Source organism: Chlorocebus sabaeus, chromosome 25, assembly GCF_047675955.1.
Source record: "Chlorocebus sabaeus isolate Y175 chromosome 25, mChlSab1.0.hap1, whole genome shotgun sequence".
Lineage (NCBI taxonomy): Eukaryota > Metazoa > Chordata > Mammalia > Primates > Cercopithecidae > Chlorocebus > Chlorocebus sabaeus.
Genome location: NC_132928.1, coordinates 57,937,081 through 57,963,024, shown reverse-complemented (window position 1 = coordinate 57,963,024; position 25,944 = coordinate 57,937,081). Strand labels below are relative to the sequence as shown.

Genomic DNA, 25,944 nt, shown 5'->3' with positions numbered 1-25,944 from the left:
CAAAACAACTGGATTAAACAAAACTAGTTTTCTTTGCCACAGAATGACTCACATCCTGTTATATGCTAATATGCATTGTGACTTTCCAGGAAAATGCTTGTGTATGCAACATATTAAAAATTTTTTTGAGAAAAAGTTGTTCTATGCAAATAATGAATTTTCAGTATTTTTGACTAGATGGTAGATGAATACTCAGCAATTCAGGATAGCTCAGAAATAATGTTATACTGTGTGCTAGGCACTGTGCTCAGTGATACGCATGCATTTTCTTTTACTCTTTATGACCCTTCTTTGAAGTAGGCACCAAGAAACTAGGAGAAAACTAAAGTTTAGTAACAATAACGTTAGTCACTACACTCATTGAAACAGCAGAGATACAGGCCTAAATTAATCAATGGCTGTGCATTATCAGTTTTAACTATTTTTTCAATTAGTTGCTCATCAGGTTTACAGAATTCTGTTCTAGAAAGACCCACTTCCCGGTAACAACCCAATAGTCCTGTTTCCTTCTCCACAAGAAGAAACACAGCCCTTTAAATTAGGTGTAGTTAGGTATCAGTTTGTTGGTTAATGATATACACTTAAAAAAGAATAATCCCAGAATCTGGTTTCACAAACCAAATAAAAGTAATATTTCAAGTCAGCTGCTTGTCAAAACAAATGGACACAAACACTTTCCTTTAGTAAGAAATGCTTCCAAATCAGAAATTATTCACTTGTAACAAAAACCAAACTCTTGCTGCCTAACAGCTCTTGAGTTCTTGGTTCCACAATATTTCTGTCATTCTGTCACATACATCTGGCCCTTTTATTCCTCATACTTTGATTTCAGAATACTTAATTCTTGCAGAAATGTAACAGAATGCATGGAAAAACAGATGACAAGGCAAATTACTGAAGAACTTGTGCTTTTAACTATATCTGTATTTAGATTTTAACCCCTGCAAAGAGGCTCCCTCAACATCTCAAAGCAAACAACAGGCTGACTTATATAATGCCTTTATGAGACATACAGTAAAACTACAATCTTAAGGAGAAGCAAACCCCATATTCAGGTCTCGTAATCCCAAGAAACCATGTGCAACAAATAGAAAGCCCATCAGCAAAGCAGTAGGCAGATTAATTAGCTACCTTGATGAACTTTGATGTTATTTGCAACTGATGATTATTAGTAACTGATGACATGTGTATCAAACAACTAGTAGAAATAAATCATGCTCAGAAAGTAGGCTAGGATTTCTCCGCCTAAGATTTCTCCTACAAAAAAGACATGTGGATTCAGGTGTTTGTGACTAGGTATACATGTAAATAAGAGAGCTATCATGTACTTCCACATTGAGGATACACCACCACTATAAAATTCACTTAAAAAAGTCACATCACCGTATGATTCTTATACATCGGCATATACTTAAATGTCTATGTATGCATTTTTGTAAGTAGTACGTTATCTAGTCAACAGCTTTGAATCTGGGCAGAGGTTCTCCTTTTCCCAGCCTCCATTCCCTTTCTGACTCGTCTTGTCTGTCATCAGCCGTCTTGCTTGATGCAGTTTCCCAGAAATAAAGTGATTTGGATGGACACAGACCGGAGATGTCACTTGCAAAACCTGTCAAGTGTAACGATTCACCCCCGCTTCCGGTCATTATAAACACAGCAGGGTTGGCGCTCTTTCTCCCGAGCCCTTTAAATACACAATTCCAGGCAGCTCCGTTCACCCCCCACACTCAATCTGTCGCACCAGGCCACGTCCCTGGATATATCTGATCCTAACACTGGCCCTTCCTGCCCCACGGTACCCCCTGGCATTCCTGACTGCATCCCACTCTTAACAAACCTTCCCCATCCATGGCACTGTTTTCTTCCCATCACCCAGAGTTCCCCTCCATTCCAATTCTTCTCTTCCTCAACTGCTCCCCGTCCGCACACCCCTGTCCTCATCTTCCTTCCTCACGGCACCCCGGGCCCCAGCCTTTTCCCACTCCGGGGTCCCTTCCTAGATGCCGGAGGCCGGCCGACCAGCCCGACTAGGACGTCGGGGGGCGGCAAGGCAGGGCATCTTCTTCGTTTCCTTCCTCCTCACACCAGCCCCTCCCGCTGGGAACAGGCCAGCGCCAGTACCTGAGGCTCCCGGGGAACTCCCGGCAGCTCTCCCGGGCTAGCGGTGCTGGGCGGGCGGTGCTGGGCGGGCGGGGGAAGGAGTGGGAAGCCGAGGTAAAAAGCTGGGAGGGGGAGACTGTGGGTGCAGACCCGGCGTCGGCCGCAGCGCCGCAGCAGCGCCTCCGCTCATCTAGCCGATCGGCGCTCGGCGGCCTGGCGCCAGGCGGAGAGGGCGGGTCCAGGGCACGGAGATAGTCGAGGAAGTCGATTCTGCCGAACGCGCTTAGCCTAAAAGAGCCCGGACCCACACGCAGTTTAGATGCAGCTTTCCAAAGTTATGCTGCGCTTTAGGGGAGGAACGACCACCGGTTCTCCAGGTTCCGGTCGCGATCCGGTGGACCTGCTTCGGGTTCGTCTGGGGCCTTTTCTGAAGAAAGGAGATCTGTTCGATCCCCTGTTTACAGAATTAGCTAGACTTGGAAAGAGATGTTAGGGGTTCCTAGGCCAGGCTCCTCCCTTTAGATAGGAAGAGTATCTGGTTCAGAGAGGAGATTGAATTAAAGTTACACAGCTAGTTTAGATAGATACGGAACGAGGGCTCGGTGTTCTTTTCCCGGTATCCCTTAGTTGTAACCTGAAAGCCTTCAGGTTTCAGGGAAATCGCCCTTGCCAGGCCATTCCGCCACTCTGCCCTTTCCTCCCTCACTCCCTCCCCCTCCGCCCAATTTGGTATCATGTTTAGATCTCCAAGCCCGCAGTAGCTGGCTACCAAAAACAATTCCTAATTTTGTTTTTCCGTTCTCTTATTTGTTTTATTATCCATTCCTCCCACGCCCCAGCTGGATTATTTTACTCATTGAATCATATTCACTACACATCTTTTAAAATGAATACAGTGTCTATGGGTCCTTTGTTGATACAGTATTTTAACTGTCTGAAATGCTTTGCCAGGCACTTTCTAAAGATATAAAAATAGGAGGGGGTGTTCAAGAACAAGAGTAGACAAAACAGCAGGAGGAAAGATCTGAGGACACTAAAGGGAAGGAAGGAATAGACACCCTCTTACCAAAAAGTTGCTCTTCTTTTGATTTTTTTTAAATGTAAAAATGTACTAACGAATTTGAAAAATGCCATGACTAAGGCAATGATGCTCAACTCTGATTCACTTGGAGTTGAATCACTTGGAAAGCTTTTAAAACTACGTAGGTGCCCACGTGTTACCTAGATTCTGATTTAAATGGTCTGAGATTTAGAAACAGCCGTTGGGTTGTCAGTTGAAGGTTCTGAAAGCTTAATGCTAAACTCAGTTGCCTGTGTTTATGCCAAGTTGCTGACTTGGACTGAAACGGCCCACTTAGAAACCTCTCATGGTTTATATATCTGTGTAGGCGTGGTAGTGGGACTACCCCCAGACTCCACAGGTAACCCAGACATCATTTTTCCTTTTACAGCTGATTTTTTCTTTTGAGACGAGTTATCACTTCTTCCCCCAGGCTGGAGTGCGGTGACACAATCATACCTCACAGCAACTGTGAACTCCTGGTCTAAAGTGATCTTCCTGCCTCTGCCTCCCAAGTAGTTGGAATTACAGGCACAAGCAGCTGTGCCCAGCACTTACAGTTGATTTTATGTCCGTATACTGGCATGTTATAGGATATTTTCTGGCTTTGCTGCCTTAGCCAGTTGGAGCTTTAGCTAGTTATAGCCTCGTCTCTTGTGCATAGACAACTTCAGGTGTGGTCAGTGAGCTCCAACGGGAACGTCATTGCATAGCTTTTATGGATAATTCTTTCTTTGGGTTTCTTTGTTTTTTAACCATAATTCTTTAGTCCCACCAGTCATTTTGGAATGGTCGCTAGGAGAGGGGTAATGTAAGTCCCACCCTTTAATCACCTGAACAAAGTCCCTTTGACTATCCCCAATATTTGTGAAACTTAGAAAATGTCATTTTACAGTTAACATGAATCAAATATACCAGTAAGCCTAAAAGATTATAGGTAGCACTGAGCTTAGAATCAGAACTCCAAATAAGTAACTCAATAAGCAACTTGAGTTACTTATTTCCTCCATTTTCTTTTTAATGAGCTTCAGTTATTCAGATGTTAGTCCTCTAATTTTCTTTTCCCCTTTTGCAACATGACACCTTCATCCTTAAGAGGGCCTGCTGTCCTCTGAGCTAGAGAATCAGCGTTTTGCTGTCTTCCAAGACTAAATCTCTGGGCTTTTGATGGGATAACAAAGGGAATCTGAGCATCTGATTCATTCTTAAACAGACTTTCTACCATTCCCCCTTTATTTCTAGCTTACATCATGCTCTCTTCAGCTTTACCCGGTGCTTCCAATTCCTGAGCCTTGTGCAGGGTTTCACTGTGTGCATCAGGTTGCTTCATGGCCTGCTTGGAATTCCTACTTTTCAAGTCTGCTAAGGTAATTGCTTCTTGATTCATCTCCCTTCTAGCTTTCAATATTTAGTTGCTAAATGTTCAACATTACTTAAAATGTAAAAGTAAACAAGGAAATACCATTTTTCACCTATCAGTGACTGAGAAAGGAGTTGAGCAGAAGGTCTGCAATCCAGTCTCTCCCCTCGTAGGGAAATACTCTCAGGAAAGCAAGCAAGCAAGCATGCGATTTTTATAAATACGGTAATTACAGACCTCCTGGCAAACAAACCAATGGTATTTGCTAGCAGAAGAGTCCATATTTATGGAATTCCTCTATCAAGATGTCGCGGATTGTCCTGGGATTGTTTATGGTAAACACATTAAGAATCGATCTGGTAATCCCAGCACTTTGGGAAGCTGAGGCAGGCAGATCACTTGAGGTCAGGACTTACCAGCCTGGCCAACATGGTACAACCCCATCTCTACCAAAAATACAAAAATTGACTGGGTGTGGGGGCATACACTTGTAATCCCATCTGCTCAGGAGGCTGAGGCAGGAGACTCGCTTGCACCGGAGAGGCAGAGGTTGCAGTGAGCAGAGAGCGCGCCACCGCACTCCAGCCTGGTAAGACAGAGCGAGACTCCCTCTCACAAAACGAAACAGAATCAATGTGGATTTCAGGGGTACGATTAACTGGAAAATACCGCGGAAGTTATATAACTTAGCATAAAATGGAAGTGTTTTGTAACTGAGTTGGCTCCTTCTGTGTAAGTGGGGCGACTGTACACTTGATTTAGAAACCACATCTGTCCTGGGCCAGGATGCATCCAAAGCAAGAAGAAAGGACCTGGGAATTACTGGTGTTCTTGAAATTATTAGTAAAGCTTGATACTGAGTAAAATCTCTGATTTGACAGTTTGATCCTTTGTGTCAGCTCAATGGCAAAAATAAAAAAATTGATACTACAGTATTGGGTGTGTATGTGTGGTATGAGAGCAGGGTGGGAGGAACAAGCATTCTTAAAACACTTAGTAGGAGTATAAAAATTGGTGCATTCGGCCGGGCGCGGTGGCTCAAGCCTGTAATCCCAGCACTTAGGGAGGCCGAGACGAGCGGATCACGAGGTCAGGAGATCGAGACCATCCTGGCTAACACGGTGAAACCCCGTCTCTACTAAAAATACAAAAAACTAGCCGGGCGAGGTGGCGGGCGCCTGTAGTCCCAGCTACTCCGGAGGCTGAGGCAGGAGAATGGCGTGAACCCGGGAGGCGGAGCTTGCAGTGAGCTGAGATCCGGCCACTGCACTCCAGCCCGGGCTACAGAGCAAGACTCCGTCTCAAAAAAAAAAAAAAAAAAAAAAAAAAAGTTCACGGTAATTATATGTATCAAAATTTTATATGAAGTTCTTTTTGATCTAACAGTTTTACTTCTAAAATTTATCCCATGGGTATACAGGTTGTATATAAAAGTATTCTATAAAAATATCTGTTACAGGATTTTTGTAATAGAGTGAAAAAAAAAACTCTTAACTGTTCAGCAATAGGAAATTGCTGAAATAAGTCATAATGTAGCCATTCAATAGAATAGTATGCAGCCATTAGAATAAACTAGATAGATCTATATGTGCTCACATGGAATACCTGTATGATGCTATAAGGTGAGAAAAGTAAGGTGCAAAAATAATGTGTAGACTCTACTTCCATTTGAGCATCTCTCACACACACACACACATCAGTAGGACGGTGATTCTGGCATGGAAAGTGTTAGGGACTGAATTATATCCCCTCAAAATTCATATGTTGAAGTCCTAACTTCCAGTGTGACTAGATTTGGAGATAGGGCCTTTAGGACAATAATTAAGGTTAAATGAAGTCAGAAGGGCAAAACCCTAATCCTGTAGAGCTAGTGTCTGAGTGCATGGACACAGAGAATAGGCCATATGAGAACACAGAAGATGGCCATTTGCAGTCCAGAAAGGCCATACCATAAATCAAGCCTGATGGCCCCTTGATCCTGGACTCTTAGCCTCTAGTACTGTGAGAAAATAAATTTCTGTAATTAAGCCACCTAGTCCATGGTATTTCATTATAGCAGCCCTAGAAGACTAATACAGAAGGGAAACTTTCTTGATGTGTAGTGTTTTGTACCATTCGAATATCTTTACCATGTATAGCACTTTTTCAATTAAAACAATGGTAGAGGCACTCTCTTCCCCTAAAATTGGGACCAATTGATCAGTTAATTTAAAAAGTCAGTTATAGTGGTACGTATTTTAAAATGGCAAATATATACTTTAGTCATTTTATTTTGACTCCAATGTATAATTATATGTTCACTCACCAGTCTTGGTAGTAGGCCCAAGACCTTTTATCTGAGCATGAGTTTGCTGGTTGGAACAATTTGTCTTTGTTACAATTTGCATTGTTTACAGTTTCCAGTTTCATTTTCTTCAAAGTGGAACAAGAAGTTAAAGACACCTTTCAAGCAGTTTGAATGCCCAGTCACTCTAGATTTTTGTACAATTTTTTCTCCAAAGTTTTACAGATTTGCCTTACCTATGCCTAGTTCTACAGTAATTTTTGTTTGTTGTTCATGTTAATCAACTTCGTTTTTATAGAAAATAACTTTCTATTTGTATTTCATTAGAAATCTATTTGCATATTTAAATAGATTCTATAAGTATAATAGACAAATACTTTGGAGTACAAATGCAAATTGACTCTTGTAAGCATATAACTCATTTAGTTTGGAGAGGAAGTATACAGGTATCATGTAGTTAAACATTATCTTTTCATGCTTAGAGTGCCTTGGTGTTATATAAATATGGTATTAATTTATTTTAGTTTTGATTTTAAATGCTTTTAAATCCTTTATCCAGATTCATTAATAACACTTTTCTAATGCTGACCTCAACTGCTAAATGAATTTCATGAAAGTGTGAATAAAACCAAAATAGTTCAGCCCTTTTTATCTCCAAGCAGATGAAGAAACAGAGTGCCAGAGAGTTTACGTGGTTTGTTAACATTTCACTAAGTTTGCTTTATTACTTCTCTTTAAATATGTATCTCCCCCCAGCATGCATTATTTGAGAATTAGTTATAGATGTCATGCCTCTTTTCCCCTAAATACTTCAGTAGGTATCTCCAAGAACAAGAACATTCTCTTCATAACTCTAATTCAGTTGTCAAATTCAGAAAATTTAACATTGATACAATATTATTTTCTATCCAAGCATCCATATCAAAGTTTGCCAACAGACTCAGTTATGTCCTTTGCAATGTGAGTATAGTCTGCAGAGAGAATGGAGAGTAATGAGTAACAAAGCAAGTGGAATTTAGTTTTTAAGGATAAGTTCAACTATAGTTTAATTATTTTTAATATATATAATAATGTGGGAAATGCCCCGAGGCCTTCCTCATGAAACTTTAGACGTGACATTATAAGATGGCCTCAGAGAGGTGCTTTGTTTCTCTTCTAACTGTTCTTGTTTATTGATGTAGTGACATGTTGCAAGAATTTTATCTTGGAGAAATTACCTTCCACAAAGATGGCAACATTAGAAGAACCTGCATAATAATATGCTCTAATTGTGTTATGAATTTATTTTACTACTTCTCTGAAAGTTAAAAATGGTTGCCATTTATTTTCTTGGTTTCACACCTATTAAGAACTACGCTTAATGATTAGCATATGTTTCTGCACAAATCCTCTCCGATATCAAGTGTCATTTTCCTCATTTTATCATTTGGACCTCAAGGTTCTGAGATGACATGTGATTTGTCCAAGGTTAGAGAATGGTACAACTGAGAACACTAGAAAATATTGCTGAGCAATAAGCTTAAATTTAGATAAATATTTTCTCTAAATGAATCACATGCTTTTCCCTTATAATAAAGATTAGGCTGCTGGGCGCAGTGGCTCACGCCTGTAATCCCAGCACTTTGGAAGGCCGAGGTGTGCAGATTGCCCGAGGTCAGGAGTTCGAGACCAATCTGGCTAACATGGTGAAACCCCGTTTCTACTGAAAATACAAAGAAATTAGCTCAGCGTGGTGGCACACACCTGTAGTCCCAGCTACTCAGGAGGCTGAGGCAGGAGAATTGCTTCAACCCAGGAGGTGGAGGTTGCAGTGAGTGAGCCGAAATCGTGACACTGCACCTGGGCGACAGAGGGAGACTCCGTCTCAAAAAAAAAAAAAGAGATTAGGCAGTTTTTTCTTAAAACTTCACATAGGTAGAATCCATCAAGCATAATGTCTTGTTATGATCTCACTTGATTCAAGAGGCTTTAGTCGCTCAAGGTAAAATACAAGTGTAATTTCTTGCTGAAGATGGTAATATTAATCTTGAGTGAAGACTGTACTTTCAGGGATCATTTCTATAGTTTGTTAATCTTGGGTGCTATATCAAAGAGAATCAATTTGTCCATCAGATATGTGTGACAGGTATTCTGTTAAAGTCTGGGGATAAAAAATGGCAAACCACCTTTACTGTCCTCTAAAAACTTACAAGCTTGCACAGAAAAACAAGACCAAGCAACTACAGCCATGTGCCACAGAATGACGTTTCAGGCAACAAAGGACTGCATATATATAAGATTATCATCTGAAAAATTCCACCTAGCGATGTTGTTGCTGTTGTAGTGCCATGGATTACTCAAGAGTTTGTGGTGATGTTGGTGTGAACAAACCCGCCCTGCCAATCTTATAAAAGTATAGCATACACAATTATGTACAGTCTGTGATATTTGATCATAAATGACTCTTACCAGTTTATGTATTTGTTATACTATATATCATTATTTTAGAGTATATACAAAATATACGAAAAGTTAACTGTAAAACAGCCTCAGGCAGGTCCTTCGGGAAGCATTCCAGAAGAAAACATTGTTAAATTTGTGTGTGTTAAAACAGTGTGTATTATTGTTCCTGAAGACCTTCTAGTGGACAAGATGTGGAGGGAAACAGCAATATTGGTGATCCTGACCCTGTGTAGACCTAGATTAATGGGCATGGGTGTGCCTTAATTTTTAACAAAAAAGTTTAGACAGTAAAAATATATACAATAAAAAAATGTAAAAATAGTAGAAAATGGTCCGGGTGTGGTGGCTCATACCTGTAATCCCAGCACTTTGGGAGGCCAGGGCGAATGGATTGCTTGAGCCCAGGAGTTTGAGACTAGCCTGGGGAACACGGTGAGACCCCATCTCTACAAAAAATGTAAAAAGTAGCCAGGCATGGTGGCACACACTTGTAGTTCCAGCTACTTAGGAGGCTGAGGTAGGAGGATTGCTTGATCCTGGGAGGTCGAGGCTGCAGTGGGCCCTGATTGTGCTGCTGCCCTCCAGTCTGGGTGGCAGAGCAAGACTCTCTCTCAAAAAACAAAACAAAACAAAACAAAACAAAAAAAAAACACACACACAAAACAAAAAGTGAAAATAGTAAAAGCTTATAGAGTGAAAATAGAAAATGTTTTTGTACAGCTATACAATGTATTTGTGTTTTAAGCTAAGTGTTATCAGTCAAAAAGTTTATAGAGTAAAAAATTACAGTAAGCTAAGGTTAATTTATTGAAGAAAAAGTTTTTAGAAATATATTTAGTGTAACCTAAGTGTACAGTGTTTATCAAGTATACAGTGGTGTACAGTAATGTCCTAGGTCTTCCAGTTCACTCACCACTCACTGACTTGCCCAGAGCAACTTCCGGTCCTGCCAGCTTCATTCAGGAAGTGCCCTATACAAGTGTATCATCTTTAAACCTTTTGTACATATTTTTATTGTGCCTTTCCTATGTGTATCTAAACAAATACTTATTATTTATAATTGCCTGCAGTATTCAATACAGTAACATGCTAGACAGGCTTGTAGCCTAGGAGCAATAGGCTATGCCATATAGCCTATGTGTGTAGTAGGCTATACCATCTAGGTTTGTGTGCCCACACTCTGTGGTGTTTACATCTTTTGTTTCTTTCTTTCTTTCTTTCTTTTTTTTGGAGACCGAGTCTCACTCTGTCACCAGGCTGGAGTGCAGTGGCGTGATCTTGGCTCACTGCAACTTCGGCCTCCCAGGTTCAAGCAATTGTTCTGTCTCAGCCTCTCGAATAGCTGGGACTACAGGTGCCTGCCACCATGCCCAGCTAATTTTTTTTTTTTTTTTTTGAGACGGAGTCTCGCTCTCGCCCAGGCTGGAGTGCAGTGGCCGGATCTCAGCTCACTGCAAGCTCCACCTCCCGGGTTTACGCCATTCTCCTGCCTCAGCCTCCCGAGTAGCTGGGACTACAGGTGCCCGCCACCATGCCCAGCTAATTTTTTGTATTTTTAGTAGAGACGGGGTTTCACCATGTTGGCTAGGATGGTCTCCGTCTCTTGATCTCATGATCCACCCCCCTTGGCCTCCCAAAGTGCTGGCATTATAGATGTGAGCCACCGCAGCTGGCCTTCTTTCCTTTTCTTTTATAAATGAACGTGCTTTAACATTTACTTATGAGTCATGGCTCACATGTATAGCAAGAAAGGGTTTGGTAAACAGGGAAATTCTCAGAACAGTCAGGATGAATACAAAAAGGACCATAACGATGAAGTACAGGCAGCACACTCCATCTCAGAACAGTCACCAGCCACCAACAAATTCCCTGATCATCTGAATGGGACTGAAAACAATCCAGTGAGTCCCCAGAGGCTCCTGCTCATTGACTTTTTTATAGTAGATGACACGCAGAAAAATAGCTAAAAATGGAGGCCCAAAGTAACTAGCCATTGACCCTGTGTATTGGAAGAGTGACCCATTTGGAGGTATCTGCACCAATGAAACCCAAACAATGTGGTTGAGAGTTATAAGAATGATAAAATTTAGGCCTAGGTGCCCAGTTTATCCCACTCAATGTAGGAACTGTGAAGCAGGGGGGATTCCATGTGAAGGGGAGAATAGCAGAGCTTCTGTTTCTCTCTTAGCCATTTGGGAAGGCTGTACAAATCAGGGCCGATCATCCCTGGTCTTCCCCTGAGAAACATGGGCAGCAGCTTTAGGTGGCCACAGAGGATGCAGGCAGCCTTCTTAAAAGACTTCTGTATCCTTGATAGGCAGTGCTGGGCAATAACATCAGTGCCAGAATTTCTTCATCCTGTCTTTTCTACATGTAAGTTGATTTGCTCCCCTGTACTGCTCTGAGGAGCCCAGCACAGGCAATACAGCACACCTACTCAGCTACAGATTTCCAGTTTTTGTTTCTGTGTATAATAGTTTTGGTATTTTCCTGCAAAATTCTAAAAACACACTTAAAATTTTTCCTTCAGGACTCACAATTTCAAAAAAATCAAATTTTGGGTTCATTACAAAATCATTCTACTTTTCTCTGCTGCCCAACTCTTATTATCTCATTATTATTTTCAGTTTGTCTAGTGGTTATGTTTGTAACTTTTAAAGTGCTTTCTCAAGCTGTATTTCTGGATCTATCATGTTTACTATGTATCTATGTACTTAATATTCACAAGGTCCCATAACAATTGGAATCCTTACATGTTCCTTATACATCCTACCCCAAATTCTGTCAACTCTAACTTCTTTTTTTTTTTTTTTTTTTGAGATGGAGTCTCACTCTCTCATCCTGGCTGGAGTGCAGTGGCGTGATCTCAGCTCACTGCAACCTTCGCATCCTGGGTTCAAGTGATTCTCCTGCCTCAGCCTCCCAAGTAGCTGGGACTACAGGTGCATGCCACCACTCGCTGCTAATTTTTGTACTTTTTAATAGAGATGAGGTTTTGCTATGTTGGCCAGGCTGGTCTCAAACTCTTTACCTCAGGTGATCCACCTGCCTCGGTCTCCCAAAGTGCTGGGATTACAGGCATGAACCACCACACCTAGCCAACTCTTAACGTTATTTTTAAACAGCTAATTTTCATAGAGTTTAAATGGTTCTCTGTAATTGTAATTAAGTTGTCCATACTTTGTTTCTATGTTGATTTAATAGAATTTTTGCTATTAAGATTGTGTAAAATTCTTTCTCCATAGATCCAAGACATACATGTGATTGACCACAATGAATAAAAATCACACCTGGGAAGTTCCAAGGTAATATTTTAGGGTATCATTTTTTAAAATAAATACAATTTTTTTTTAATTTTCTTGAGACGGGGTTTCTGTCTGTTGCCCAGGTTGAGTGCAGTGGTGCGATCACAACTCACTGCAGCCTCGACCTCCTGCACTCAAATGACCCTGCCACCTTGGCCTCCAAAGTGCTGGGATTACATGTGTGAGCCACCATGCCTGGCCATGTATTGTTTTTTAATGTTTATAATCTCTTGTATTCTCAAAGTAATGCTCATCGTAATTAACTTTATACTTAGCCCTTGTTTTATTGCACAGATTTGTTTTTTCAGAATTTGTAATTGTCTTTTTAAATTTGTTATAACTATATGATATAACTAACATACAATTTCTTTTTGAAATTTTTAAAACTTTTTTCTCTTAAAAATTTTTTTTTGTATTCTATTTTCTTTTTTTCTTTTTCTTCAGGGTAACAGTTATTAATAATACACAATTTCACCTTCTCACTAACGTTGCTGTTAATAGGTTCCAAAGTTTCTTAATCCTTGCATTTCTTCTACTAAATCCACTTTTATTTTTTGGAAAGGGAAAACGCTCTTTCGGGGCTTCTTGAAATTATTTTGTAACTTGAATCAGGTACTACTTATTTCTGCTAAAAGTCTGTCATGTTATTTCTGTTTACTGGACTGCTGGACTAGGTCCATAATGATATTCATGACCTTCTCTAAAATAACTACTGCGACTTTAAGTCAGTTTTTAAAGTTCACAGATCATAGTGTATTTGTTTAAGAGCATTGGGAATTATTTATTTTCAAAATTCATGATTGCAGACATTGTGTGGTCAGCAAATGGTCACAAAGAAAGTCCACTGTATATATTCGACCTAGAAGGAAAAACACTGATGGAACAGTGAATTCTTTGGCTTCCTTATCCAGGCCATGCATGTCAGTGCTTCTGTCCCCTTGTTGGCCAGTATCTCAGTGTCTAGGCAGATGAAGTTCTTAGAAGGATGCTGGTCAGCCAGAGATCACAGATACGCAAAAGTTGGCTTTAAAAAAAATTCAGTGTCCTATAATTGGATTCTCCACTGCTGCAAACTCTGCTGTGTGCCACTGTCTGCCATTTGCCTATGCCTGTCCTAGGCTGCTCTTCTAAATTTCCCTTGACAGTAGCTTTAAGTCCCTGTCTCACTCGACACTGGACTTCCTTGATTTGTGAGTGGAATTTGCAAGTGTAAAGGTGTCCTGTAGTGTTTGTTCCTGAGGCATAGTTTCAAGTAAAATGGCATTTTACAGCCTGCATTAATGGGAAATTACTTTCTATTAGAATTCTGAATAATGTGCACATAATGTTTATAAAGTAAAGGAAAGATGTCAAGCATTTCACTAACAAATGAAAGCAAAGCTGACAAGACTCTGCCAGAAGTGAATTCTAAGAACATTTTCTTCATCATTTCTCCTTTCAGCTCACAAATCTATAGGTTGGTGATTCAGCCTGGGTAGCTCTTCAGGTCTCAGCTGGGCTCACTCATGAGACTGGGGAACAGCTGGCTATCAGCTGGTGCCTCCCAGGTCTGGAGGTTGGCTGGGGTGACTTAGTTCTGCTCCACATGTCTCCCTCCATACATAGCCCTGGCATGTTCTCACAGTGAAGGCAGAGCTTCCATTGGAGTACTTGTCTCCGGGTACTCTTTTTTCCCCAAGCTCCCAACATAGGCTTCTTTAGTGTGTTCCCAAGTCTACTTCACAATTTCTCCAAAAGATTCCAGTCATTTTACATGGAGTACAGAGACGGTCTTGCAGACCCTGTTCTTGGCCACAGGAAGTCACCAAACTAAGGAAGGGAAGAAGAGGTGAGGAAGGCAACAGGGCCGACTCCTCTTGGTAAAGCACAACTAGAAAGTACCCACCACAGAGAAGGCAGGAGAGCAACTTAAGGGCAAACACCCCAGGCTGTAGAGAAAAGCAGATGCCGATTCCAGTCCTAGCTTCTCCACTCACCATGGGCAAGTTATTTATCCCCCAGCCTCAGATTCCTTGGAGGTAAAATGGGATAATGCCACTAACTACTGCCTTATGGCAGTAGTAGTTTGTGAAGATCGAATACAAACATGGAGCTTGGCATAGCAGCTGTTGCATGTGCACTCATGGAAATGATGGTTATACTGGGACTTAGGTGGGGGAATACCGTGGGCTTTAAAAGGAATCCCTAGCCTGTGGCGTATACTGCTGGCATTAGGACAAGGACAGAGATAAACATTTCCCTTGACTTCTTTTCACTTTCACAAGTCTACAGGCAACTTGCCCCAGTCTCCTGTCCCGAACACCACTACCCCACCCCAAATCCCGGACCTGGGCACTGTATTATACCCACAGCTGTGGATCTCTTAGTTCCCCAGGCTGGTTCATACGAGGGGGCACCAGGGACCCGGCCAAGAGGTGCCCCTGCTGGATCAACCATCTGTGGCCCCTGGGCAGTGAGTGCTCTGGAGTCCACTGGTTCTTGCCTGGGGCCTGTGCTGGGAGGCAGAGGTGTCAATAATCCCAGCTGCTGGCCTTGCGGCCAGGGGCAAGGAGCATTCCAGCCAAGTGTCACCATCACTATCGTTCTGAGTGGCCTGGGCCGACCCACAGATGGCCTCTTAGCTCCTCTCTTGGTGCCCTGGGCTCAGGCAGAGAGCATGGTGCCCAAGCACATAGTCTCATAGTGAATTAATGAAACAGCAACAAAGCAGATAAATGGTTTCACTGGTCCTTTACATAGGTTCTTTCCAACAGCTTTGGAGAGTGAGGATGTCTTCTCATCCTCATCAGCACAAGATGTCATTTATGTTGGACAGTTTTGACAGTATGTACAACAGAAATGAGTTTAGTGAACAGAGAGATTCCCAGGATAACTAGGATGGATAAAAGAATGAAAAAGACAAAAATGGCAAAGCTCAGATAGTGTACTCCACTTATTTATTTAGGACAGTCAGTAAACTAAAAGCAGTTTTCTGTTCTATAGGTGAACTCTGATCCTATGAATAAGGCTGACCACAAGTTCAGTGAGACCCTGGAACCCACTGTTGATTGACTCTTTTACAGTAGATGGCAAGGAGGAAAACATCTATAATTAGAGTCTCAAGGTAATGAGCAATTTAGTCTATGTAACAGAAGAGTGGCCCATTTGGATATATCTGTACTAATGGGACCCATATGATGCAATGAGAGTTATCAGGATGAGAAATAACTTTCTAGCTGTAAGGAGCTCCATCTCTGTCTCTCACTCTGATGTCTGCTTAGGGACCTTGGTGTAGAGGTTCCTGCTGAAGAGTGTACTGGTGATGTGAAGGTGGTCAGGGAGCTGGAGAGTCCTCCTCACCACTTATCCTCTTCAGAATCCACTTACTTTCCCCTGAAGTTGATGATATATTGCCAGCATCTTCTTTTCAGATCTGTAAAATGTGCAGAACGAGGTCATTGTGCACATGATCCTCACGGGAAGCTGAAGCATCATCCTCATCGCTGCTGAAATTCTCCAGAATCCACTCAAGATTCCATGAAGTTGACATATGGGAACCAAAGATTATGTGAAATTGACATATGGGAACCATCTTCTTCCTTATCCATTGATTTGCCAGATGTTATGCTGAGATCTTTCAGGAGCAGCTGAATAGTCTTCATCCTTATAGCTACCTTCATAAATGATGTCCAGAGGAGAATTGTATTCTATGTTCTTGAAGCTGCCTTGGTCTTCCATGGGACCTTCTCCAATGCCCTGTAACAAGGAAGCTGCTTCAGTATGTCCTCGACAGAAAGATTTTCACTTGCTTTTGAGTTCACGTTGACCACAGATGAGACCTCCTTCTCTGACCTGTCACTTGGAAAATCCCCTACCAGGTCTTCAGCAGAAGCTTCAGTGAATTGCTCCCCAGTGTGTACTCTGTTATGTGACCAGATGGTTTTGACCCACTGCTTGGGGCAGGCAGCATATCTTCTGGACCACTGAAGATATGTTTCTCACAGATGCAACTATCTGCGGCTGTTGTCACAGGTAGTAGAGGAATTTACCAAGACAGTTGTAGGTAAAGAAAGGCAGGTTTGTTAAAGTATGAAAATATGTTGCAAGATTACAGTGGGCAGCACAGCAGAGAAGGGGCTGTCTGCAAAGAGGCAGGGGTAGAAGGGAAGTTTTATAGGGTTGTACTGGACAGGGTTATGTGCAGAACAAGGTCATTGTGTGGAATGAGGTCATCTCTCAGAACAAATATTTATTCTTCTTCCGCACCTGGAGCCCCTCCCCACCTGAGGCCCCTTCCTCATTTTTGCTTACTTATCAGGAATCCACATTCCCCCTATGACAGAACAGCAATGACAAAGCTTTGGCATTGGGGTAGAGGTCTCATCTTCCAACTGCTTCCTGCTGACCAGGGGCGTAGAGTTGACCCAACCTATGGTTGTTGGTCTGTCAGGAGACCCTGTGAGCCATTGTCCTGGGTTGTAGGACCTAGGATATTGGATCATGCTGGAAGAAAGCATTCATTGGAGAGGGGGAGCATGTCTAGGCAAAACTGGCCTTCAGCTGAATGGGAGACTCCTAAAGGTAGCAGACATCATTGAGGAGAGACCAACATCCTGTTCATAGCACCATTTGAAGGTGAAACTACTGAATTCTAGAAGATAAAATTTTGTTTCTTGAACCAGTTACCAAAAAGGCAAAGAAAAACCCTTTGTAGTGTGACTGTTTTTCCTTATTGGAAGTCCATTTAGATAACCTGGAAGTTACACTTGATGAAAAAGTGTTTGAATTTAATTAGACACAGCATAGGGAGCCAATTTTAGAGAGACTATTATATCTTAATTACATATAATGTTCCTTTTATGAATTTCACAAATTTTCTCATGATTTACACAGACCATCTATGATGTGCCCAGACTTTCTGACTTGTCCTGAGCATCCCTGTTTCTTAAACAAGCAGTCATTTTACTTTAGGACAAGAATTTACCATACAAAATCCTTTCTCATGTAAAACCTTCATAACCTTCGTTACCAAAAATAACTCTTTACCTTTATAACTTTCTTTATGTTTCTCTTATTTTCTGGTTCCATTTTACCTTGTTTTACATATAACAATTAACCTTTGAATTAGACAAAAGTTATTTTCCTTTTCTTAGGAGTTTATGGTTTATACTATGTGTTGCTGTGTGAGTTCTGTGGAAGGGAAGCAAATGAGGAGGTTATTTACATATTGTAAAAGTTGTTCGGTCAAGAGATTACTCAGCTTTCTTGCTAGGGCTTGTCTGAATAAGTATGGGCTATTTTAAACCCCTGAGATAAGACTATCTAGGTTGAAGTTATTTGTTAAAAGATTTAGATAGCTTTCCCAGGAGAAATGGGTCTATTAGAGGGAAAGATGAATTCAGAGGTTGGGTAAATATGAAGCAGGCACCCATCTTGGAAAGTATGTTTTTGCCCCAAAGGGGTGTGTGGTATTTAGATATTACCAGGGCATGGAGGGAAAATGGTAATTGAGCCCTTACATAGTATAAAGGGGTGTGAATTTTTCTTTTGGAGGCAGAGGGTGCCACTTTTTCCCATTACCCAACAGGATTTGGAGGAGAGTTGCTTAGAGAAGGAGATTAGTACAAAGTCATTATATATCATTTAGCCAAAATAATAAGTCCAAAATTTGGAAAAAACTGCTTTAAAGTTCATATGGAACCAAAAAAGAGCCCGCATTGCCAAGACAATCCTAAGTCAAAAGAACAAAGCTGGAGGCATCACGCTACCTGACTTCAAACTATACTACAAGGCTACAGTAACCAAAACAGCATGGTACTGGTACCAAAACAGAGATATAGACCAATGGAACAGAACAGAGTCCTCAGAAATAATACCACACATCTACAGCCATCTGATCTTTGACAAACCTCAGAAAAACACGAAATGGGGAAAGGATTCCCTATTTAATAAATGGTGCTGGGAAAATTGGCTAGCCATAAGTAGAAAGCTGAAACTGGATCCTTTCCTTACTCCTTATACGAAAATTAATTCAAGTTGGATTAGAGACTTAAATGTTAGACCTAATACCATAAAAACCCTAGAAGAAAACCTAGGTAATACCATTCAGGACATAGGCATGGGCAAGGACTTCATGTCTAAAACACCAAAAGCAACGGCAACAAAAGCCAGAATTGACAAATGGGATCTAATTAAACTAAAGAGCTTCTGCACAGCAAAAGAAACTACCATCAGAGTGAACAGGCAACCTACAGAATGGGAGAAAATTTTTGCAATCTACTCATCTGACAAAGGGCTAATATCCAGAACCTACAAAGAACTCAAACAAATTTACAAGAAAAAAACAAACAACCCCATTGAAAAGTGGGCAAAGGATATGAACAGACAGTTCTCAAAAGAAGACATTCATACAACCAACAGACACATGAAAAAATGCTCATCATCACTGGCCATCAGAGAAATGCAAATCAAAACCACAATGAGATACCATCTCACCCCAGTTAGAATGGCAATCATTAAAAAGTCAGGAAACAACAGGTGCTGGAGAGGATGTGGAGAAATAGGAACACTTTTACACTGCTGGTGGGATTGTAAACTAGTTCAACCATTATGGAAAACAGTATGGCGATTCCTCAAGGATCTAGAACTAGAAGTACCATATGACCCAGCCATCCCATTACTGGGTGTATACCCCAAGGATTATAAATCATGCTGCTATAAAGACACATGCACACGTATGTTTATTGCAGCACTATTCACAATAGCAAAGACTTGGAATCAACCCAAATGTCCATCAGTGACAGACTGGATTAAGAAAATGTGGCACATATACACCATGGAATACTCTGCAGCCATAAAAACGGATGAGTTTGTGTCCTTTATAGGGACATGGATGCAGCTGGAAACCATCATTCTTAGCAAACTATCGCAAGAACAGAAAACCAAACACCGCATGTTCTCACTCATAGGTGGGAACTGAACAATGAGATTACTTGGACTCCGGAAGGGGAACATCACACACCGGGGCCTATCATAGGGAGGGGGGAGGGGGGAGGGATTGCATTGGGAGTTATACCTGATGTAAATGACGAGTTGATGGGTGCTGACGAGTTGATGGGTGCAGCACGCCAACATGGCACAGGTAGACATATGTAACAAACCTGCATGTTATCCACATGTACCCCAAGTATAATAATAAAAAAAAAAATTAAAGACCAGCCTGGCCAACATAGTGAAACCCCATCTCTACTAAAAACACAAAAATCAGCCAGGCATGGTGGTGCACATCTGTAATCCCAGCTACTCTGGAGGCTGAGGCACAAGAATCACTTGAACTTTGGAGGCGGGGATTGCAGTGAGCTGAGATCGCACCACTACACTCCAGCATGGGCAACAGAGTGAGACTGTCTCAAACAAAGAAACAAAAAATAAAAAGGACATAATTTATCTGTTTTTGAAGATGCGATGATCCTAAACTGTTCCTTCATACAGCAAACATATATTAAGTGCCCGTTCTGTGCTAAACTTCTTGCTAAGGTTTTGAAATAAAATGACTAAGATACCAAAAAAAATAAATAAATAAAAAAATAAAAAATCTTTACTCGCTGATAGAGGGGAGACTCAACTTTCAAAACAGGCTGCGATAAAGACAGCATAAGGACAACTGGATCTGTCTCCTTTTTCTTCCCTCCTTTTTCTGTCATTCATTTAAAAGGCAAACAAAATTATTTCATTTTTGTTTATATTACATGAAAATCTTGTTTAAAAGAGAAAGCCAAATTACATCTTTGTACTAGTGTTCTATTAATGTTAAATCCAATTATTAATAAAACCTTACAAACAAATCTGTCCAATCTTTATTAGCTTGACCATCAAGTAAGATTTCCATAAGCCTCTTATAACCTTTTATCGTTTTCTGTTAAACGGCAGATTAATTATCTAAGAAAACTATTATTCAGACACATGGGCCCAGATTCTGGACCTGCATTAGTGTGCTTTTATTTCAATTTTCAACCTATGGGAAAGCTAAATACTTCCCTTCAAGTCTTAGCCAGTTTTTTAATACCCACAGAACTTTTTACAAGATCAGCCCTCCACAACTTACTTTTTAACTTGCTTAAACCTTCAGTTTTATTCCATTACTCCTGTAGGTTAGGCCAATCCTTAAAACCCTCTGAGCAAGACAAAAGTACTTTCCCTTTAACAAAAGCCATATTTTCATGCCTTCTTCTAACCTCCCACCAAAAGCATATTCTACTTTCCTTCTATACTTTGCATGAAAACTGTGTCTCCAGCAGTCTCAAGCACCTGTTACAATGTTAACTCTCAGCAACTGTTATTTTTGGTGAAAAATCTCATGAGTAATTTTTTTTTTTTTTTTTTTTTGAGATGGAGTCTCGCTGTGTTGTCCATGCTGGAGTGCAATGGCGTCATCTCGGCTCACTGCAACCTCCGCCTCCCCTGGGTTCAAGCAGTTCTCCTGCCTCGGCACGCCCCCGCCCCAACAAGTAGCTGGGATTACAGGTGCCCGCCACCATGCTCAGCTAATTTTTGTATTTTTCGTAGAGACAGAGTTTCACTGTGTTGGCCAGGCTGGTCTCGAGCTCCTGACCTCATGATCCACCCACCTCAGCCTCCCAAAGTGCTAGGATTGCAAGCATGAGCCACCGTGCTCTGCCCTGATGAGTAATTTTAACCATGTATAAGATTGCAGAGCTCAGGACAAGCTGCAGGTTATGTCAGACTCTTCCCAGACTAACCAGGGGACCAGGCTAACTTCATATGTCCCCAGGCCTTATCTGGAATCTAATGGCTATAAAACAAACAAGTCAATTATTAAAAGTCACAGAAGCAGTTTATGGCCTCAAAGCATCTAGTAAACAGTATCTGACTGCCTGATTTAGTTTAAATGTGTGAACTTTGATGACATATTTTATTTTACTTTACCAATAATTTTTAAACTGTCTTTTTAAAAGATTATGTCACGTGGACCTAAAAGGCATTAAAGTTTTATTTTTCTGACAATATGTTTAAGTGCTTATTTTTCTTTTTTTTTTTTTTTTTTTTTTGAGACGGAGTCTCGCTCTGTCGCCCAGGCTGGAGTGCAGTGGCGCAATCTCGACTCACTGCAAGCTCCGCCTCCCGGGTTCATGCCATTCTCCTGCCTCAGCCTCCCGAGTAGCTGGGACTACAGGCGCCCGCCACTGCGCCCGGCTAATTTTTTCTATTTTTAGTAGAGACGGGGTTTCACCATGATCTCGATCTCCTGACCTTGTGATCCGCCCGCCTCGGCCTCCCAAAGTGCTGGGATTACAGGCGTGAGCCACCGCGCCCGGCCAAGTGCTTATTTTTCTTTAAGCCAATTAGAACTCTTTTATATAATCACATATAAATACACAGACAGAAATGGAGAATTAAGACAAAATTCCATCAACTGAGAAGTTTTTAGAAAGCACGGGCTTTCTCTCTGAAACCAATATCTGTATACGTGCAGACCAAATATCAGCTTTAAGTTGATTTCTAACTACAGAGCTTTTAAAAGAACAATCTTTTAAAAATCTTTTATTGCCAGATTTCAGTCAGGACAAACGGCTAGTATTTCTGGCTTTTGAATATTTTACTAAAGGTAATTTATAACATGATATTAGTAAGCCTTAACCAAGAAGAAGACTTCAAAACAGACACATGAGCTGTCTCCAAAGAGATGGTCAGTGATTTACAAGATCTAGAATTGCCCCAAAGGTAATTCAGAGAAAAGAAACTTTCAAGACAGGAAATCAGAAGCTGTTCATGGAGGGGAAAAGAATCAATAAAGGGCAAAAATACCACAAGTATTAAACCACAAAGGACTCACTTTGAAAGACAAAACTTGAACGCATTGTGATAGGGCTGATAGGGCTTAGCCACTGATCTACAGCACAAGGTGACTGCTGTTTTTTCCAGAAGGAGTTTAAAGCATTTTCAAGCTTGCAAAGGATTTTAACTGCTCAAGATAATTTTCTAAGACTAACCATGTTGTTACTTTGCATCCTTCTTTCAATTTAACCTTTTTCTTTTATCCGTCTACCCAGTTCCAGTAGTGACTCAATCTAAAAGGTTGTTAACATCCAGATAGTAATTTTCTAGGTTTTTACCATGTAAGCAAAAGGTTATTTCCAGAAAGGGGTAGAGGAGGCGCCTCCATGACAGACAGCTTTTGAACTCAAAAGGGAAATTTATAATTTTATTTGCTGCCTGTGGAGTTGCCTTTGGCTTTGTTTTGTTGGTAATGATGTTTGATTTGGAAGCCAGCTAGAGCGGAGACCCCCACCCCAGCAGAGGGCCATCAGGGTTGTCTGATGGGATTCTGTCCTGGGGGCCCTTCGAGCAGTCCCATTTCCATGGCCAAGCTTGTGGCTGAGGGGGCAAACTGTGTAAGGCTTTTCCCCATTTGTCCCATTGGGACAGTTTGCCTTTCAGTGGCCTGGCCTTCTGCACTGATGGCAGTTACCTGGAGGATATTCTGAGGGCAACCTAGACAGGGCTGGGGGCTCATAAAGCAGCCAGCAGTTGAGCCTGCCTTTTGTCCTTGTGTTTTCTGTGTTTTTCTTTCCCCTTAGCTCTGTCCTTTTTATTCTGCTCTCAGTTATAAAAGACTGAGGAGGCTAATTTGAGAATTTCCTGCATAGGGGTCATGCTATTAATGTATTACACAAGAAAATTAGATGTGCCCTGTTTTCTCTGCACCTCTGAGCTCACTGTCTGTTCGACTTTCTTAAGTTTTAATTTTCAAGACTTGAACTCGCTGCCATGTCCACTGAAGAAGGGTTCAACTTTAACACTGATGAGCAGGTGCTGGAAGGCCACTTCAGCACCTTCGGGCCTATCTCTGTGGTGGTTGTCAAGGAAACTCAGCGGTCCAGGGTTTTGGTTTCGTCACCATCACCAACCCAGAGCATGCCTCAGATGCCATGAGAGCCATGAATGGAGAGTCCCTGGATGGTCACCAGATCCGCGTGGATCATGCAGGCAAGTCTGCTGGGGAACCAGAGGAGGTGCTTTTGGGACCCATGGGCGTGGTCGCAGCTACTCTAGAAGTGGTGGGAACCAGGACAATGGGAGTGACAGGTGTGACAGCTGACCTGGAGGATATAGATATGGATATGGACAGTCCAGACCCTATAATGTCAGAAACCAGGGTGGTTATGAACGCTACTCAGAAGGAATTACAGAGGCAATTATGACAACTGAAATGAGACATGTGCACATAATATACACAAGGAATAGCTCTTCTGATCCAGGATCATCCTTCCAAAAGGCTGTATTTATAAAGGTTTTTGGAGCTGCATGGAAACATTTTATTTTATAGTATATCAACCTCTTGTTTTTAAATTGAGCTCCCAAGGTAGCTAAAGACCTTTTAGACAGCTCCATCTTTGTTTAAATTTTTTCCTCCTATTTGAAGCCAAATTATGAAACATTTGCAGGGTCTGAGTATTTTTCTTTTTACCAGTTTTTTAGTTTGAGCTCTCTGGATTATTGGATCTAGCAATAACTGGTCCTGGCATTTGACCAGACTGGTTTTTGAAAATTAATGTGTATCCAGGGATGTTTTAAAAACCTGTACACAGTATTTATTGTGGTTAGGAAGCAATTTCCAAATGTACCTATAAGAAATCTGCATCAGGAACATGATTATCTAGGGATTTTCTTTAATTCAGATCACCAAACTGACTATATAGAAGAGTTGCTTTAAAATGTTTGCAAATGTCTTTTTTTTTAATACCAGAAGAAAAAAATGTTGTTTGTCTCATATACTGCTTAGGATGTCCTTCACAGAGCTTATTAAAAAGATGAAACTGAAAAAAAAAAAAATTAGATACTTCTTTTTGAGAATCTGAGAGTTAAATTTGTCTTAATGTTTTAGGATGTAGCCCAGAGGTGAGTCTGAAGAAATAGATGGGGTTTGTCCCATGTTGGGACTAGAAAATGATGAGCTGCTGGGAGGTAATGTCTGCTGGGAACATGAACCACACTTTCTTTAGGGGCATCCTGCTGAGGAAAAGGGTTCTGCTCACATCACAAAGGGATACAAGTGCACTTTCTAAAGGGGCGTTCCACCCCCATTAGAACAGACCTTTCAGTGCTGGTGCCTTAAGTTGGGTGATCAGCCCAGGTATGAGGAAAAAGGGTAAAGAGAGACAGAGTGCTGCCAGCCCTGGAGAAGGGACAGGAATGGAGACACTCACTGCTCTGAGGCCACTTGAGATCACCTGATTTGGGAGCATCCAAAGCAGGATGTCTGGCTGTCTTCATGGGAGAATTTAGAGTGAGAAAGAGGGAGTCTGAGTTCCCCAAAACCTGTGTGCCAATTGTGCCACACAAAGGGATTGGGGACTTTTAACCAGAAAGGATAGGAGAGGGTCTTCCTCCCTTCTGGACAAGGCAGCCAAAGTTGTTTACCCTCTGGCCTTCAGGCTACAACAAGGTGTGGGCCTGGCCAGTTGCGATCAATTGCCAGAGGGATGCTAGACTTCGTCTGCTGGAAGACAGGAAAGGAAAGCAAACTCTGAACTCTCACCTAATCAGGCAGTGGTAGTCAGACATCTTTTCACAGGGACCTTCTGGTCTGCTGAGGAGTGGCCCTGGCTGGGGACCTTCAGCTGTCTCTGTGCTTGGATGCTATCACCAAGAGGTTAGAGTTGGAGGACAGGAAAAGGAGAGAGTAGGGGAAGAGGTCCCCGAACAGTCCCTGTACAGGCCACCAAAACATCACAGATGTGACTATCTGGGGCCGGACTGGTGGTGCAGGTGGTAAAGGAATTTACCAAGATAGTTGTAGGTAGAGAAAGGCAGATTTATTAGAGAAAATATGAAAATACATTGCAAGATTGCAACGGGCAGCACAGCAGAGAAGGGGCTGCCTGCAAAAAGGCAAGGGCTGGAGGGAAGTTTTATAGGGTTGTGCTAGAGGGGGCTGCATGCAGAGGTCATCTCTCAGAACAGTTGTTCATTGTTCTCCACCTGGGGCCCTTCCCCACCTGAGGCCCCTTCTTTATTGTCGCTTACTTATCAGGACTCCACAACATTCTCATATTCCTGAGGCAAGATGCTGTCCATGAAGAGAGGAAGGGATAAAGAAAATGCAATATATATGCACAATGGAATGCTCTTCAGCCTTAAAAATTCATGAAATCATGTCATTACAGCAACATACATGGATGAGGTAGGAAAAATGCCCCAGAGAATCCACACCAAAGTTTCCTCCTCAGCAGCTGTGCCCACAGACAGAAGCTGTTTCTTCCCTGGGATGGTGCCCCAGGTCCTCCTGAAGCTGCCATGGTGCCCCCTCAGGAGGGTTCTGAAGGAACTGGAGCTCTTCTCCTCACAGGCTGTATAGTATTTCTTTGTATATAAGCACCACATTTTCTTTATC

General features: G+C 41.7%; 1 protein-coding gene and 1 pseudogene across 3 annotated transcripts in view; one reads left to right on the top strand and one right to left on the bottom strand.

The window, feature by feature from the left end:
- Positions 1–2,361, bottom strand: part of VAMP4 (vesicle associated membrane protein 4) — a 44,665-nt gene extending 42,304 nt beyond the window's left edge. For all 3 annotated transcript variants that reach the window (XR_005236153.2, XM_007989515.3, XM_007989516.3), the window contains exon 1: positions 2,122–2,361. The gene's annotated coding sequence lies outside the window, so the exon portion shown is untranslated. The remainder of the gene's footprint in view (positions 1–2,121) is intronic.
- Positions 2,362–2,399: 38 nt separating this feature from the next.
- LOC119618204 (RNA-binding protein 3 pseudogene) lies at positions 2,400–25,578 on the top strand (annotated as a pseudogene).
- Positions 25,579–25,944: the final 366 nt, after the last annotated feature.